The following is a 17,757-nucleotide window of genomic DNA, read 5'->3' as shown; positions in this document are numbered from 1 at the left end:
TTAGAGGACTTTAGGATAAACAAACTCAACATGAAAGGGAATGTAACAAAGGAGTATTTGTTAAATCACTTGAGTTAAAAATTATATTAGGACTAGCATTCAATGAATGTAAACAAAATTGTACTGAACGTGTGGTAGCTTTCTGAAACTAGATTACTTAACGACTCACTGGTCTGTGTGATAATATCAATCTGTTATCAGAAAACGAGTTATCGTAACTATTTTATTAAAGATGGAGATCTATATCGTTAACCAACCTTGTCTAGTATCAATATGATAGATGGTCAAAAAGTTAATTGGTGTGTAATCAAGTCCAAGACCAGTTTTGTTGAATGTAATCTTATGTGCTTCAGCAAACACTATCGGTACAGCTTCCTTGTCAATCTCAGAAACAGAGATGTATTTCTTTTTTTTATCAGAATAGAAGACTGATACGTCGTTCCAATTATCTTCCTTCCCGTTCCCACCAACGATAGAATTCCAAAGACCAGACATAAACGCCATTTAGGTATTATCTCTCCTTGATATTCTTCAAATTGAAAACTTGTTTTGTATTGTGTTGTGTGGTGTGTGTTTTATATTTTTGACATGTTTAGTTTTGTATATTTTCTGTTTTTAGTTTTTCTGTAACACCTATTTCGTATGACGCGTGTTTTTGTTTAACGCTTTGATAGTTTTAAAAGATGTGTATGTAATGTTCAAATTAGTTCCACGATAATTTTGACTAATATTGCTACTAATGGCTGTATGGCTGAAGTCCTTTGCAGAGCTATTCTGAAAGAATAAACTCGAAACTCACCGCTGATATTATATCATGCGACATTGCACGTAGCAAAATAGAGTATCGTCTTAAGTCAGTTTTCAACATTTTAAATATGAGATTCGGATTGATTTCTTACAAAATAGCACTGATGAACGAAGAATTTAAATAGAATTTATGTAAATGTAATCTTGAAAATCAGCTATATAGTAGTACAAATTATGAAAAAAATTAAAATCAATGAAATATATCAAATAATTTTATCTGAACTGAAATAACATTATCAAAAAAAATGTGGAACTAAAATGAATTTTAGCAATATATTTTAGCCGGTGTATAATTAATTTATGTTTAAAACATTCGAAATTTTCCGTATATCCTTGACAATTTCAAATGGAGCCGATGAAAATATTTTACATCGTTCATAGTATACAAGTGTACAATTTATGTGATTCCGAGATATTTCAACATGATAATTATCAATTAGAAACGAACTATGTACGAAATATATTATTTCACTAAATGACGTCATATTTTCGTGATTAAACCGTGTCGCTGTGTATAATCGTCGTTTTATTTATAAAATATATAAAATGTGCTGTTTATGCGTTAGTTTTGACAATAAAAATCATAAAAATAGTTGGCAACGCACAGGACGCGCCTCCGACTTTATATTAGGGCGCAGTTACATGACGCGGATATTTTTAATAAACATGAGTGTATTTTATGTAATTTGACCTAAATACGAATATTAGAACGACATTCCGCTTGGGTTATGTCAGCCATTTAAATTAACGACTTCGTATTAATTAAATTAAGATAATTATAATAAAACGATCTCAGTATTCTTATTTTTTTATGCATTATAGCTAAAAATACATGCCGCATAGCTATTTTTCGTGTTAAATTTATCGTGCTGCCGTAGTATGGAGCCTGTAAATTAGCAAGTACCTAAATCTGACTGAAGAAAAAAGTAAGTAATGAGTTTGTTACCGATTCATTGTATTGTAGTTATGTATGAAATCAATAGTTATAAAAAATTACATTAAATCCCGCTAAGTTTCTTTCACTGGTTCTTCTTAGGTCCGAGGTATTTATTTCTGAACCGGTGGTAAGATTTTTGACTATCAATAAGAAAGTGTAACACTTATGTATTGAATAATGATCTTTGACTTTGTCTTTGACTATGGAAAAATATGGTATGGAACTTAAATTAATATAATATCTTGTATGCTAAAGCTATATAATTTGTATCCCTTTTATTTTTTTGCAAATTCTAAGTTTTAAATGTTTATATTCCATAAATACTTATATTTACACGAGTATATCAAGTGCTATTGTATATTTTAATGTATCGTCTCCATTAGTTATTAGTATGATGAATTACATAGTTATGTCAAGAGACATTTAAATATAGATACTAAAACGAGAAAGATATATTAGTGCTATCTATATAGACCTGTTCACTCACGAAGGCGCGCTGCACGCTAAATTATCAGCGTGCATTAGTACGAGTGACGTTCGTGTAAGAATAAAGACAAAAAAGACGTCCAAATTATATCATATTTGTTAATGCACGCCGATCCAATAGATCCATACATTTGTGACAGACCAAAAATTGTTATATGTAGATATTTAATTGAGCTACAGCAGCGTACCTACGTTAACTGAACACGTGAATCCTAGCTGATTATTCATGTGCTTGATTTCTTCTCAATGGTACATTCGATTCTAACATCACCCCAATCTATTCCAATAGTAGTGGCTAGTAAGCTTTAAACCTTCTTATGACCTTTTCTCCTCGAGAAAATAGGACTATTACTGGCTGTTACTTCACTTTTAATATAAAATTTATTATATTACAAAATGTAACATCAGGGCAAGTGGCTGTTATTAGAAGAGGATATGTAAAGATAGAATGAGCGTTATATAAACTCACTCTTAGTAATATCTATCTCATAATACACGTGATATTTTGGTTAGTGCTGGCGACGTTTCCGTTCGCTGACAATTTGACGATTCGGACTTGTCAACGAGTCTAAGAAGATTTATAGCGAATAATTTACAGCGTGTGAAAGAATTCGACGGTTGGACATCATTTTTGTCACCATTAACATCGATAATCTGTAATTATTTAGATTCATGACATTTTCAATTACAGAAGAAGCAAGACGGAATGGGAACTTTGGCGCGGCTTGAGAGCGGCCTGTCTAACAGAGGATGACGATTCACTGACCACGATGATTTTTTCAATTTATACTTTATAAAATTAAATCATGGTGAATATAAAAATTTCGCTAAGTTTTTTACAATCATTTATTTTTAGTCTGATATATAGTACTCAGTATTACTTGTTAAACAATTAGTTATTACAATGAGCTTCTGTTATATACATAATAGTATATTTTTCTACTTTTTTAAACTGGCAGCATAAACATGAACATACTTATCATGGCGGGATTTTGATGTATTATTTAGTATAAATTATTCAAACAAAAAAAAAACTATAATAGGAATACCAACACACTTAGTATAAACTTCAACTAAATTTATGAATCCACAGATAATTAACTTCAATCAGTTTTCCCGCCAAATTAAAATAATAGTTGGTTGGTAAATTGGTAATAACGATAATTATGATTAAAAAAAAATTAGAATAAATTCTGAAATTATTTTATTCCTGAGCTAAAATTGAGTTTATTTCACTTTATATAGACTAAATTGACGGAATGGCGAAGAACATTTAGGGTATGTTTCAGATTAATTAGATTAAAAATGAAATTTTAAAAAGTACATTTTTATAATAAAGAATGAAACTTTTTGCCAGAAATCCATTACTTATCATTAAAAAATACGATCAGAATAATTGTTTTATTCGTTACCGTCGTTTAAAACGAAACTAATTTGCTGCATTTTAACTAAAAAAAATTAAAATGTCATAAAATTATTTATTATTAATAATGTTTTTTTTTTTAATTAATAATGTTTTGGTTTCAAAGAATTTCTTTTGACTTGAAAGATGAAAGTTCCCAAAACTTAATTCCCAGTAACAAAAGTATCCTCCTTTTTTTAAACTTGCCCTCTTTTTAAATACATAGATTAATATCAGCACCGCCTTTTATTCCGCCTCTGTGACGGAAACTGAGATTCGAGCCAGAATTCTACTTCACAGTTCGTTACACGGATGTCCTATGGCGCTCCTGTGAGGCTTTCGGCTTAAGAAGTTGCCTAAGAAAAGTAATCATAATACATTGAGTTCTGATTTAAATCAAAAAACAACAAAGCAGAGTTTAATTAGCAAATTGTTGTAATGTTTTTTATTAAGAATTTTTAAAATTTAACTCAATATTTACTGTAAACAGCTGCTAAGAGTCACGTATTACGTATTATAAGTGTTGGTCACGCGCACCATTGCAAATATTATCATGACTAAGTTTATGGCTTGCGTGACTCCGACACAAGTTTTTTCATCGAATTTAGTGTGGAACATTATTGCACACCTTCAATGTACAGAGAAGTAGTACTCTATTATAAACAAAAAAAAAAACAATCAGGATCCATTCAGCTTCAATTGTATCAACTTACTTTATACTGTACTTATATGTTCAAGTATGTGTCATAAATACGTAGTAAGATACGAATGATTTTTTCTGTATTAAATATATATCATTTTAGTTTTTTTATAGCATAGATTGGCAGACGAGCATATGGGCCACCCGATGGTAAGTGCTCACCACAAGAATTATTTACATACTTTATATATCACGTTGCCTGCCCAAATATATAAAAAAATGAATCCAGAAAGTTGCCTCATGACAACATGACATGACTTCTCGTAGACGTTTTCTTATAACATTTTCCTTTCTCTTTGAGCACGATATTTCAACTTTTTATCCGCTGTGCTATATCGGTTCTTTAGTGATATATTACAATAAAATGCCCTATATATTATAAAATATATTTGAGACGTATAAATCTCTCTGCATCCGGATCGATTCGTTTGTTTTAGTAGGCAGTCTTCCAAATAGATTATTACAATCAGCGTCAATCAAAGTCACACGCATTACTGCTTAATTATTATATTTTTGATCAATTATTATTAACTTTACAGGTCGTTTGTTAATCATACATATAGTATATGTTTCAAATATATTAAAAAGTATATTTTCTTTTTTTTTGTTTTTACAGAAAATATTTTCTGTTGTATAGTTCGAGGCAAACGGTTATGATGGAATAAAGAATTAAATATTCGTTTTAAATAAAAAAAAATTAACTTCATCCATCTTTGTTTTTATTTTTAACTTAAATATGAACTCAATGTTTAATATAATATATATATAATCCAATAGTAGTTTTCTATTTTTTAATCTTTGCTGATTTATAAATTGAAATTATTTGTAAAAATACATTAATAAAAAAACATATTATTCAAAACAAGATTATAAAGATGATACAAAGACGTGGAACTAATACTTGTTGACTTCCAGGCAGGATAACATAACTTTGTATTTTAAATGTTGAAAAAAGTACCTACTGCGTATCTTGCCAGTTCTTCTCGATAGAATCTACATTCCGAAGTTATAGCTTCACTTAATATAGTTTGTGAAATGACGATACAAAAGTGCTTGTAAAAGCCTACTTGAATAAAATATATTTTGATTTTCGTTTTTCTATCATTCACTGTTGATAGACTAAAATTAGTTCGATAAACGATCACTGTATAGTCACAACTAACTTTTTGATCCAAAGTAGATCTGTATTATTGTATTCAGAACTATAGGTAATCAAATTTTATATATTAAGCTAAGATATTGTGTCCCTAATGCCGGTTGTAACACTACCGTTGTTCATCACACTTAAAACCGAAACACAATAATACTAAGTATTGTTGTTTAAAATATCTGATTAGTGGATGGCACCTACTCAGAGGCTTGCAAAAACCCTCACCACGAAGTAAAACATTAATTTAAATGACCATTGTCCAGATAAAAGACTGTATAGACATTAACCCTTAATCGTTAAGAACTAAAAATCTGTTTTTCATTTCATTTGGCTTACGAATATATTCTTGGGTCATGTTGGATATCAGTGTGTATAAAATCGTATATAAATTATTGAAATTGAAAATAATGAAAAGTATTTATCTAAGATTATTTTAGTGTAAAAAAATACAACCTAAAAAGTTTCCATTTCAAAAATATTTGGTAATTTAGCTAGCTTGGGAGGGTAGGAATATAGTTCCCTGTGCCCGATTAAGGGTTAAAGACTTATTAATTTCTATCATTCTATAAGCCATAAAAATGGAATGGAATAAATATTTTAAGTATGCCCGTAATAAAAATAAATTAATGTTGTTTTGTAAATTAATTCGAATGATTTGTTACATACACAAGTGTCATTGTAACGACGCGTGACGACCAAGTATTCCTGGTATTTCGTATAAATATCAAACAAAATCGAAATTGTTTGTTCTCCACGAGTCTAATGGCACAGATTTCTTGTGATATTTCCGACGCGAGACGTATGCGATAAATTATAATACTGTCACCGATGTTATAACAACATTTTTATTTAGCGAATATCAAAACAAATGTCATTTCGTATTCCGTACTCATTTATTTAAAAAAGCATAAAAAAGTTTTCCTGCCGTTAATTTGGTAATTTCGGCAATGAATGCTAATGTCTAGGACTCACCAACAGCACAGTAAGTATATGAACAACAACAGCACTCTCTTTTCCCTCTTTCTTATAGTTTAGTGGGATGACAATCCGATACGATTAATCAATCAGAGAGTAGAAGAGTCTCCTGAGGTTATTTTGAACCCTAAATTGTTGCACTCTACACAGAATTATATTACTAAAAAACAGCTTACAGTACAGTAAAATTCAGTTGATGTTGGCTAAACAAAAGCTTTCTCTCCTCTGCTTTTTTAAGAGATGATTTGAAGCTAACAACATCACGCTAGTCCAATGCGTTTTGGTGACAGTTTCTCCGCCAACCGCAGGTTTTCTCTCTATCTTTTCCGAGCACGAGATGACTTAAAAATAAATTAAACAATCAAATCGGTGGTGCTTGCCCGGGTTTGAACGAGACATCATCGATTAAGATTCACGTCTCGTAACATATATATATATTCTTTATTGCACTTAAAAAGACATTACAGAAAATAACAAAATAGAGAAAACATAAGCAAAGGCGGACTTATCTCTAAAAGAGATCTCTTCCAGTCAACCTATGGAGGTGAGTGATAAGAGTCAATCAGCGGGCAATGTAGTGCATCATTGCTTATAAAAAAAATATTTATATAAATACACATTCATACACATATATATATATAAATATATACACCAATACACACATATATATATATATAATATACATAGATACACACATATTAATATCAAAGTTTATGATGAAGGGTAAACTTGTGTCAGGAAATGCTGTCTTAATCGTTTTTTAAATATATCAATAGTAGTACTGTCCTGTATGTATTTAGGAAGTTTGTTCCATAGTAGCGGAGCTCGTACTGTGAACGACTGAAGTCGAAATTTGCTGTTACTCCGAGGCACATCGAGCATCGTAGTGATGCAAGAACGCCTGAAGCGGGTTGAAGGAGGAAGCAGGTTGAGGCGGGAGCTGAGGTATTCAGGAATATTAGGGTTTGTGAGAATATTGAAAAGGACCGAAAGGATGTGCATATCACGGAAATCGGATAGGCAGCCATTTAAGTTGAGCGCGGAAAAGAGACACATGGTCGTACTTACGTAGCCCGAAAATAAAGCGAATAGCAAGATTTTGTAAGCGCTCTAACTTATTAAGCTGTTCCTCTGTCACATCCAGAAAGCAAACATCAGCGTAGTCGAGAATAGGGAGAAGAAGAGATTGAGCGAGCATAATTTTGGTGTTGAAAGGGAGAAAATATTGGAACTAGACCAAAGAAACGATAACAAAAATATAAAGGAAAAGTCTAAATATAAAGGCCTATTCCAATGGAAGTAGGAATAAAGAAAAACAAACCTTAGGTTTACGAAATTCATACGATTTGCTAATAACTCAGCTATATTGTGCCCTAATAAGAGTTTATGATTAATATTTATCTTTATTTGTAATACAATACTGTTACACTTAACAAATTATTTTCGCTTTAATTTTACTTCTAAAATTCCGACAACAGTTTCGTCGACGATCAAAACGTCATTTTTTCGCAATAATGAATATCATAGATTAATCAAGCTCTCGACCAATGATATCGCGTCAATTTGTTGTCAAATGTTGTTTATTTGTATACTTGTCCGCAGTATCGTTGCCTATGTCTTTCCTTGGGGTTCCAGCTTCCTTCAAACAAAATCTCATCAAATTCGGTTCAGTGGCCGTAAAAGAGCAACAGACAGACAGACAGCAAACAGAAATGTATTGTAAAATTGAATGAAATCAATTCAATGAATCAATAAATAAAATCCTATACAGATTAATAATTAATATCTTAACATAGTATATACATACGACATTGTTTAATGTACTTTTATATATAACGAGGGGTTAGGCTTCAACTCGATATCAGACATGATGATATTCGAAATGTAAGTCGTTCACGTTAACAATATATTTTCGATATTCACATCAACTATGACATTTTTCAGTTATCACGTTCTCTACGCCATACTGACGTTGGGCGTGGACCCATGTCTACGGTGCAGCGCCGTTTGCCGTGCAACGGTACGGCACCGCCGCCGGCAAATGGTGCGGCGCCGTGCCGCGCCACGGCGTCGGTCATGCCATGTCGGTAATTTTTTGCATAAAATGGCGGACCATTTAGATTTAGACTTTTTGATATCATCCAAATTGATACCGCCGCACCGTAGACATGTGTCCACGCCCGTTACCAGCATGTACGATAAAAAAAAAATCCTAATTAAACTTTTTGATTCTTCGACACATAAATAAACATTTTGATCGAGTCTAACGTCAAATGTCAGTGACTTCCGTAGGACATGAAAAGGAAGTATATATAAAGGTATATTATACATATGTTTGAGGTTAATAAACTTCGACAGATCGATCACTATGAATTTTGACTCATATGTCATGTCATATTTGTTCATGGAGAAAGATGACACGATTACGCTACAGCATATTAACGTCTAATATTATAATAAATACATTGATAGGATAATGTGCCGGATTTTGTTTATTATTCTCGTGTTCATAAAGACAGGAGGGCTGATTGATTCTCCGAAAGAATCAGACGTACGTTTCAATGGCAATTGTGCTTTATGTCAGCAATTCACGCGGTTATGATTCGTACAGTAGCTATTTTCAATATAAACTTGATTAAATTCTTATGTTAATCAAAAATATATTTATTGAAGTACGTTGATGGAAGCATGTTATAAATTGTCATGTTTGTTTGAATTAAATATAAAGCACTGGGGGGAAGGGAAACTTACTCTTGGACCATCGAATTCGGACCACTGAAATCTTTCTTTGGCGGAGAGGGGAGATTCGCAAAACTCTGCGTGAACCCGGTCGCTTGTTGTGGTTATAACATATACATATACATGATAATGTAGTTTAGAATCATATTATTTTTATATTGTGTTACTTAGAAAGAACTTAATCTATAAGTTAAGAACCAAAAACTAGTAAGGACTAGTAGTATATTACATATAATTTTCACGACTATGTGTGAGTGTGTGTGTGTAACTGCGCGCGCGTGTGCATGCGAGTGTGTCTGTGTGCAAGTGTTTTGTTGGTCAATTTAAGAAACTCATTTTATTGTTTTTATATTTATTCATTTAATTATGATATATGACTTTATTTACTCGTGTAAATAATAATATAGTCTTCTTACTAATCGTCCGACATAAATCATTCCAAAATAAAATAAAATATAATGAAGGTAACGCATGTAATCGTGGTGTGTCAAGACAAATTATAGCAGCAACGATTCTAGACAAAACAATGTTTAAAGTGACAGTATTATTAAAATACAAAGTAAATTCTCACCGAGTGACATACTTTTACTAATTTTATAAATCAATCTTGATACTTTAACGCTATTACTCAACATACATTTGAAAATATACTAAATAGGTTAAAGATATTTCAAAGATATACAAACTTGTAAATGATTAAGATGGTCTATATAGTTCATAAGTAGTGAAATTCTAAATAGATTTCCTAAAATATTAGTTTTGAAAAATGTCTGTCGTTTATTCATGAACACGTGTTTTCTTAGACGATTCTGAAAGCATCGATTATTGATAGATTGAATAAATAAATTAGACCTCAAAAATAATAAGGACGAATTCGTTGTGACGACGCGTTCGTAAGCATTGGTCGAATGTCAAAGTATATTGTCAATTATTCAACAGCAAAATATTTAAAATATTCCATTTGTTAAAATTTGGAGCAGGTGATGAAGATGATGAATTACCATCATAAAAATATACCATGCAGAAACAGTAAAAAGTGTTTCGACTACTTCGTTGGTCTAGAGGATAGATCTCAAGGTTTTCAACGGGTTCAAACCCCCAAGAATATGAACTCCGCAAAAATATGTAAGCCATTCTGACTTAAATTTGTTTGTAACATGATTTCTTGCCAACCAATATATCACGATACTGATGTTTAAATAAAAAAAAAGACAATCTTCAAATAATTTGCATCAATGAAATATATCCACAATTTCTCATTTATGTTTCAGAGACATTCCAGAGATTTCGTCACGGCAATTTGTTTTACGCAATTGAATACTTAAAACAAAATGTATGTTTATGTAACGCATAAATTTCGTATATTTTTAAATAGCACGCATAACGTATGACGAGATTAAAAAAATTGTAAAGTATTGCAATTGTTTTACTTTGTGCAAGCCCGGCTGGGTAGGTACCACCCACTCATCACAAATTCTACCGCCAAACAGATATACTGAATATTGTTATATAATTTTCAGTTTCAATGATGAGTGAGCCAGTGTAACAAGCTCAAGGTACATAACATCTTAGTCAATGGCACATTGACTTCGTGGGAGATAATTAATATTTCTTACACGAACTATATCTATGAACAGTACCATATGACATCTGTGGCCTGTCTGATTAAAAAAAAAAAAAACAATTATATTTTTTTTATATTTTACAAAAGATCCGCCCTCAGCCGTAGCAGTTACTCGAAAATATGAATAATTATTTTTTCATGAATGGATGAACACCCGGAACGCGTGCCTCTTTAAAAAATAATTATCTGATACGATTCGCGCGCTACCGTTCATTATCATCAACATTCATCAACTACTTTACAAAGTTTCAGCTCGATATGAATAGCCTAGATATACATACGAATCAACGGTACAAACAATGACACATTCATTTAAAAATTAAAAATGGCCGAATTCAATCATAATCATTAAAGAAAATTTAAGGAAAATATATATTATTTTCAGGTTTTGAACAAAAAAACATAATGCGTAATTTTCGCTAAAAATTCACGTGGGTCTTACCGTCTCGGAATATAGAATTGGTTGTGAGTGGTAAATACCCACCCAAACGTACTGCACAAAATCGCCAGTAAAAAATATTCTTTATTTGAATATATTATTTATATAAACCACTGAATTTACTGCCGGTTCTTTACTTTTAATAAAATTCTGTAAAATGTCGAAACAAAAGTGCTTGTACACTTGAATAAAGTATAGTTTTATCTTGGTGACTAAATCGGTTAATACAAATAAAAGTGACAAGATCTTGTCGATATATCTTCAAAGGTGTCTTCAATAATTAACAATATTAAAGTCACTGAAAAAAAACATCCCTATGCAGGGATGATTTCATTTAAAATTATAATCCATACTATTTGAGTTTCTATAACTCTATCTTTATTTTACAAATAACGATAACATACATCAGTTTTTTTATAATAAATGTCATTATAACGGTTTTAGTTATCAGACAAAAGTCCAAGATATTTTTTAAAATAATATCTCGGTGGTCATCGGCACTGTCAGAAATATTAACCGTTCCTTACATTACCAATACGCCACTAACATTGAGAACTAAGATGTTATCACCCTTGTGCCTGTAGTTACATTGGCTCACTGACTCTTCAAAGCGGAACAAAACAATACTCAGTAGTACTATTTGGTGGTTTATCTAATGATAGGATGGTCTAGTTGCGCTTATACGAAGCCATACCACCAAGCAAAAGTATATTCGCGTGACCTTAATAAGTAAACCACAGTAACTTATTAGCCCCGGGGTTTTTAGCTTAAGACATTAGGCAAACCAAGCAGTCTCTTCGATTTATACTATAATGCTGGAGCCATACTTGATGGATGCCAATTTTTCAGAAAGATCTCGAAGTTTATACGTACGTAGTGTTTACAATCCCATCCCTCAAAAGGCACCTAAGGCCTTTGGTATTGCCACTGACTAAAACTGTTTTCAGTCTTAGCCTATTTGCATTTAATTAAATCATTTTATATACTAATGTTTGCACATACGACGTGCTAGAGTATTTTCTGCGCAACTGACTAGTCTCCTTTGAGATCGGTCGCTATAATTGACAATAATACATCACCTCATCATCATTACTTGTTCTAAAATTTTAACCAATAACTTCCAGATGAATAGCTGATTAATCAAAACACAATGTTCTAACAAAACTACAATATGACCCTGGACTAAGTAATAATAGAGTGTTCATAAAAATTATAAGCCACATCAAATGCTCGGCCAATACACGATTTTATTACAAACGGATTTAAACCAAACCATAGACATAAACGAAGTTACAACACGACAGACGGTATAATCCAAAATAAATAGCTTCCATGTGATCCAGAAAGTTTTGAAATCACATAATCAGGTCATGAGCCGTAATACGCATTAATACTTTTATAGGCTAGGGTCGAACGTTAGGGTTGTCAAAAAAAGTACTTTTGACATGACATATGACATAGACCGTATCCTAAGTAAGATTGTGATTTTTAAATGCCCTGTGACAGTAATTCATGGTAAAGCCTAACTAAAGTAATGAAATATATGTACGTTATGTATATCAACATTACAAGGTTAAGTTAGGGTTGTCAAATGTTTTGCAAGATCTACCTATGTTTTTTTTTTCAAATGTGTGTTTTATGGGCTGACGTCAATTGTCAGACCAATAGTATTTTTTGCAGAAATGATTTTAGTTGAGAACTAAAAGTATAGGATGGTTTTTGAAATAGATTAAATATAAATGTAGTTTTTTTTTTAATAAATCCAATAATTTTTTAAGGAGTTTTAAATGAACCATTAAAATGTATTATTATATGTTTTAATAGACTATGACCCATTTTTTTTATTTCTATGGTATATTCGTCGTTTTGATATCACGGAAAATCGGTGTTCGAAATTTAAATTTACAAAACATTAAAGATAGCATTATTTTGTTAGCGCTACGAATAAAGGTTAACATCGTTCGAAAACGACTTCAGTATTGATCAGGAAAATATTAATCCCATTTCATTAATTCTTTCACCGTTATTTATAATATTCTTTTAAAATAGAACGGGTTGTCATTAAGACCAAATTTGCAAAACAAGTCGACCAAAAAATTGGCTATGCAAACGCATTTCTGACGAACTTTGCCACCTGATGTTAAGTGGTCACCACCGCCCATAGACAATGGCGTTGTAAGAAATATTAACCATCACTTACGTCAACAATGCGCTACCAACCTTGGAAACCAAGATGTTACGTCCCTTGTGCCTATAGTTACACTGGCTCATTAAGCGGTAGAATATCTGATGAGTGGGTGGTACCTACCCAGACGTGCTTGCACAAAGCCCTACCACCAAGTAAATTTACAATACTTTTTTAACAATACGATTGTATTGTTAAAAAGTATAGCAACAATGTATAAAACGACACTTGATTCTATGTTAAACAGAAACTCATAAATTACGCGTACCCTTGATATAGAGTCAACTTTAGAATTCCTTATAGTTATTTCAAAACATTATATTTATAAATAATAAAATAAATTATTCACTCTAATGTTTAACGAAATGTATTACTGATGTTTTAATTGCATATCTAACGCACTTTGTATTTGTTTATAAACATATTTGATTTATTTCTAAACATTTCTCTCCGAATATAACTACTGCGTTCTATAAATTACTTAAGTATGCAATAATTCTTAGTTATAATATTATATTTGTTACTTTTAGCACGTTTCGTTATTTAAATACAATTAAATTTTTGGAATGACTTATATTTTGTCTGTTCATATAGTGGTATATGAACAGACAAAAGCCGAGATGGCCCAGTGGTTAGAACGCGTGCATCTTAACTGATGATTTCGGGTTCAAACCCAGGCAGGCACCACTGAAATTTCATGTGCTTAATTTGTGTTTATAATTCATCTCGTGCTCGGCGGTGAAGGAAAACATCGTGAGGAAACCTGCATGTGTCTAATTTCAACGAAATTCTGCCACATGTGTATTCCGCCAACCCGCATTGGAGCAGCGTGGTGGAATATGCTCCAAACCTTCTCCTCAAAGGAGAGGAAGCCTTTATCCCAGCAGTAGGACATTTACGGGCTGCTAATGCTAATAGTGGTATATATTGAATACGATATAAATACTTATGCTTTAAAGAATAAACATTTGATTAAAAAATTAAACCAATTTCATGACAGAAAGGTTGCAATCAAACGTTACATACAGTAACGTTGCAATCGAAAAAAACTATTAATTGTCATATTCAATTATTATATCTTTTACTGCTGTATCAGAATTTTATGTTTTTTTTAATGTAATATGTAGGCCGACCGGCAAATGGGCAAACTCATGTTAAATGATCACCACCGCCCATAGACATTGGTGCTGTTAGAAATATTAACCATTCCTTACATCACCTATGCGCCACCAAGCTTGGGAACTAAGATGCTATGTCTCTTGTGCCTGTAGTTACAATGGCTCACTCATCCTTTAAACCAGAACACAACACCATGTATTGCTACTTTGCAGCACAATATCTGATGAGTGGGTGGTACCTACCCATACGGGTTTGTACAAAGACCTACCACCATATAGAAAACTTAAATCATCCGAATTAATAAATTGTGACTCTGACTCCCTTACATATAACTCCATTCACGTATAATATGTATCTATACAAATCTATACTAATATTTATTAATGTGAAAGTAACTATGTATGTTTGTCTGTATGTCGCTCTTTCACAGCCAAACCTCTGAACAAAATTGCATGATATTTGGTATGACGCAAGCTTGAGCTCCGGGAAAGGATATAGCCTACATGTTTATGGCTAACACTTGACAGTCAATCTCTAAAATAAACAAAGCCGACAGGACGACAACTGATATAATATACTTGGAATGATAAAATTGGCGCTCACTTAATTACTATATAAGCGATTTTAGTAAACTAAGTGGTTTTTCATTATGTTTGGTATAAGTGATTGTTAGTAAAACGAATAAATAAATACGTAACGTCAAGACTCTTAAGACGCTTAATGAACTATTGAATAGTTTAAATTTTAACGGTAGTAGCTATAGCTTTAAATTTAAATGACGATGTAAAATGAGGATTCAAAAGTGCTCGCAAGATCCTTGAATAAAGAATATTTTGATTGGATATGATATCATAATTAACATCGTACATATACTTGCATAATATGTGAAATACAATATCGGTATTGAAGGTGGACTTTCAGTACAAATATCGCTATCCAAGCCGAGAGCCGAGATGGCCCAGTGGTTAGAACGCGTGCATCTTAACCGATGATTTCGGGTTTAATGAAAACCCAGGTGCTTAATTTGTGTTTATAATTCATCTCGCAGTGAAGGAAAATATCGTGAGGAAACCTGCATGTGTCTAATTTCAACGAAATTCTGCCACATGTGTATTCCACCAACCCGCATTGAAGCAGCGTTGTGGAATATGCTCCAACGCTTCTCCTCAAAGGGAGAGAAGGCCTTAGCCCAGCAGTGGGAAATTTACAGGCTGTTAACGAATGTAATGTATGTAATCGCTATCCACAATCTCAAATACACACCTCTAAATACATCCATTGTTATTCAGTGAAAAACTATTTTCGAAAATGGATCATTAATCACAAACAAACAAATTTTACCATTTATATTAATTATTTATAATTTTATTTTTCGAACAAAAATCATCAAGCTATCTATTATAAAATTTTTGAATATCGATAAGTAGCCGAATATTAAATCACAAGTATCTTAAATCGTTAAAACATTACATTTAAACGCATGCCACTTCTACAGCATGTGTTGATAGGTCTATGGCTAAATTTATTACGGCCTTCGATGAAATATTCGTCAAAATAACGACACGTAATTGGTAAATCATAAATTATACGGCGACATTAATGAACGGATACTATATTTAACCAATCAGTATTAACACATGCAACCATTTGCGAATTCATAAACGGACCCAACGGTACAGCGTTAAGAACTAACACACCAACTTTTGGTTCTCAAGTTCTCGGTAACTCTTAATAGGGCTCTGTGCAAGCCCCCTGGAGACTCTACCAACTCAGATATTCTATCGCCAAATAGTAGTAATATTGTTGTTTGAGTAATATTTCTTACAGCGCCAATATCGTTGTTAACAACTTATCATCAAGAGGTCCTTTTCCCGTTCGCCTATCAATATAAAAAAAAAAAAAGTTTTTTTAATTTCCGCCCGGTATCCATCAAATTGGGGATCAACTGAACAGAGTGAAGAGAAGATTATTCACTGTAGTTAAAAGATGGTTATGGTTTTCTTATCAGAGGAGAGGTGTCAACAATGCACATGCTCTATAGAGCACATGTGCATGTGCAAACATTCTATCCCTTCTTATAATCTGATAGGAGGACATGAGCGGAAAAAGTTTAAACGCAGAACCAACGACTTTACTTCCTAAGAGAGAAAAATGATATATATTTTTTTTGACAATGACAAGGAAGTGTAATGCTTTAATATTGTATGAATAAATTTTTATTTTATTTTTAAATGTCATATGTGTGTAATAAATTATTATGAATTTAAAGTACATAATACATTTTACATCCGAAAGAATCAAAGGACGAAGTTAATTTCGTACTTAATTGTGATGTAGATGAAGTCGCGGCAACTAATTATTAGAATACCAATCTCAAATGAGAACGTGCAAATTAAACTGTGTAGAATATAATATATGCTAAGTTTCACAATATTTTGCGCAAGCGGCGTGATCATTTTAAATGTGGAATTTGGAACAGATTCCAGATACAAATCGTGGATTCGTATATAACCGTCATTTGTTAATATCTAGATTCATTAGATACGCTGATATCGAAAGGAAGGAAGGAGTAAAATTCTATTTAAAAGGTCAATAAACTCTTATGACTCAATCGATTACTCTACAACCATTGTAAGGCTAAATATTTTATAAAGATTATTGAATATCAGGAACATTATAATTGTTTAAATTGTCTTGTAGACCGACAAACGAGTCGACATAATGGACAGAAATACGAGTTTGACTCTCGCTGTAATAATTAGAATGATTATTACAGTTTTTAATGCAAAACTAAGAAATTCAGACAAGTAATAAATGAAGCAACAACTAATGTTAATCTTGTCTTCTTATGTTACCGAATATAAAATAATCAAACAGTGATGTCTCAGTGGTCAAAACACGTGCATCCGATGAATACGGATTCAAAACCAGGCATAGAATTAGCTTCAAAATCTTCTACTCATACGTAATGGAGGCCTTAGCTCAATAGTGTGACATTAACAGGTTTATTTTGATGTTCTAAAACCAACAAAAATCACGCATTATTTTACAGACATACGATATAATACACGTATGTGTGTGTAAGTAGCACACAGGTGCTCTCTCTATTCTCTTACTTTCGTAATCCGATAGAACGACTATACGAAACGACTGTAGAAAGCCTTAACGTCTTTTCAAAGACTCGAGTAAGCACA

At 32.1% G+C, this 17,757-nt stretch overlaps 1 protein-coding gene across 5 annotated transcripts in view; it reads right to left on the bottom strand.

Annotated features, from left to right (window-relative positions):
• The window catches only part of LOC125073646 (filamin-A), a 94,538-nt gene that overhangs the window by 27,662 nt on the left and 49,119 nt on the right, over positions 1-17,757 (bottom strand). Inside the window, exon 1 of one of the 5 annotated variants that reach the window (XM_047684542.1) lies at positions 258-492. The exons of the other annotated variants lie outside the window; for them this stretch is intronic. The gene's annotated coding sequence lies outside the window, so the exon portion shown is untranslated. Of the gene's footprint in view, positions 1-257; positions 493-17,757 lie in introns of those variants that run through there. 5 annotated transcript variants of the gene reach the window in all.

This window comes from Vanessa atalanta, chromosome 25 (genome assembly GCF_905147765.1).
Source record: "Vanessa atalanta chromosome 25, ilVanAtal1.2, whole genome shotgun sequence".
In the NCBI taxonomy this organism is placed as follows: domain Eukaryota; kingdom Metazoa; phylum Arthropoda; class Insecta; order Lepidoptera; family Nymphalidae; genus Vanessa; species Vanessa atalanta.
Note: the sequence above shows the minus strand (reverse complement) of the source record. Positions and strands in the feature narration are given on the sequence as shown.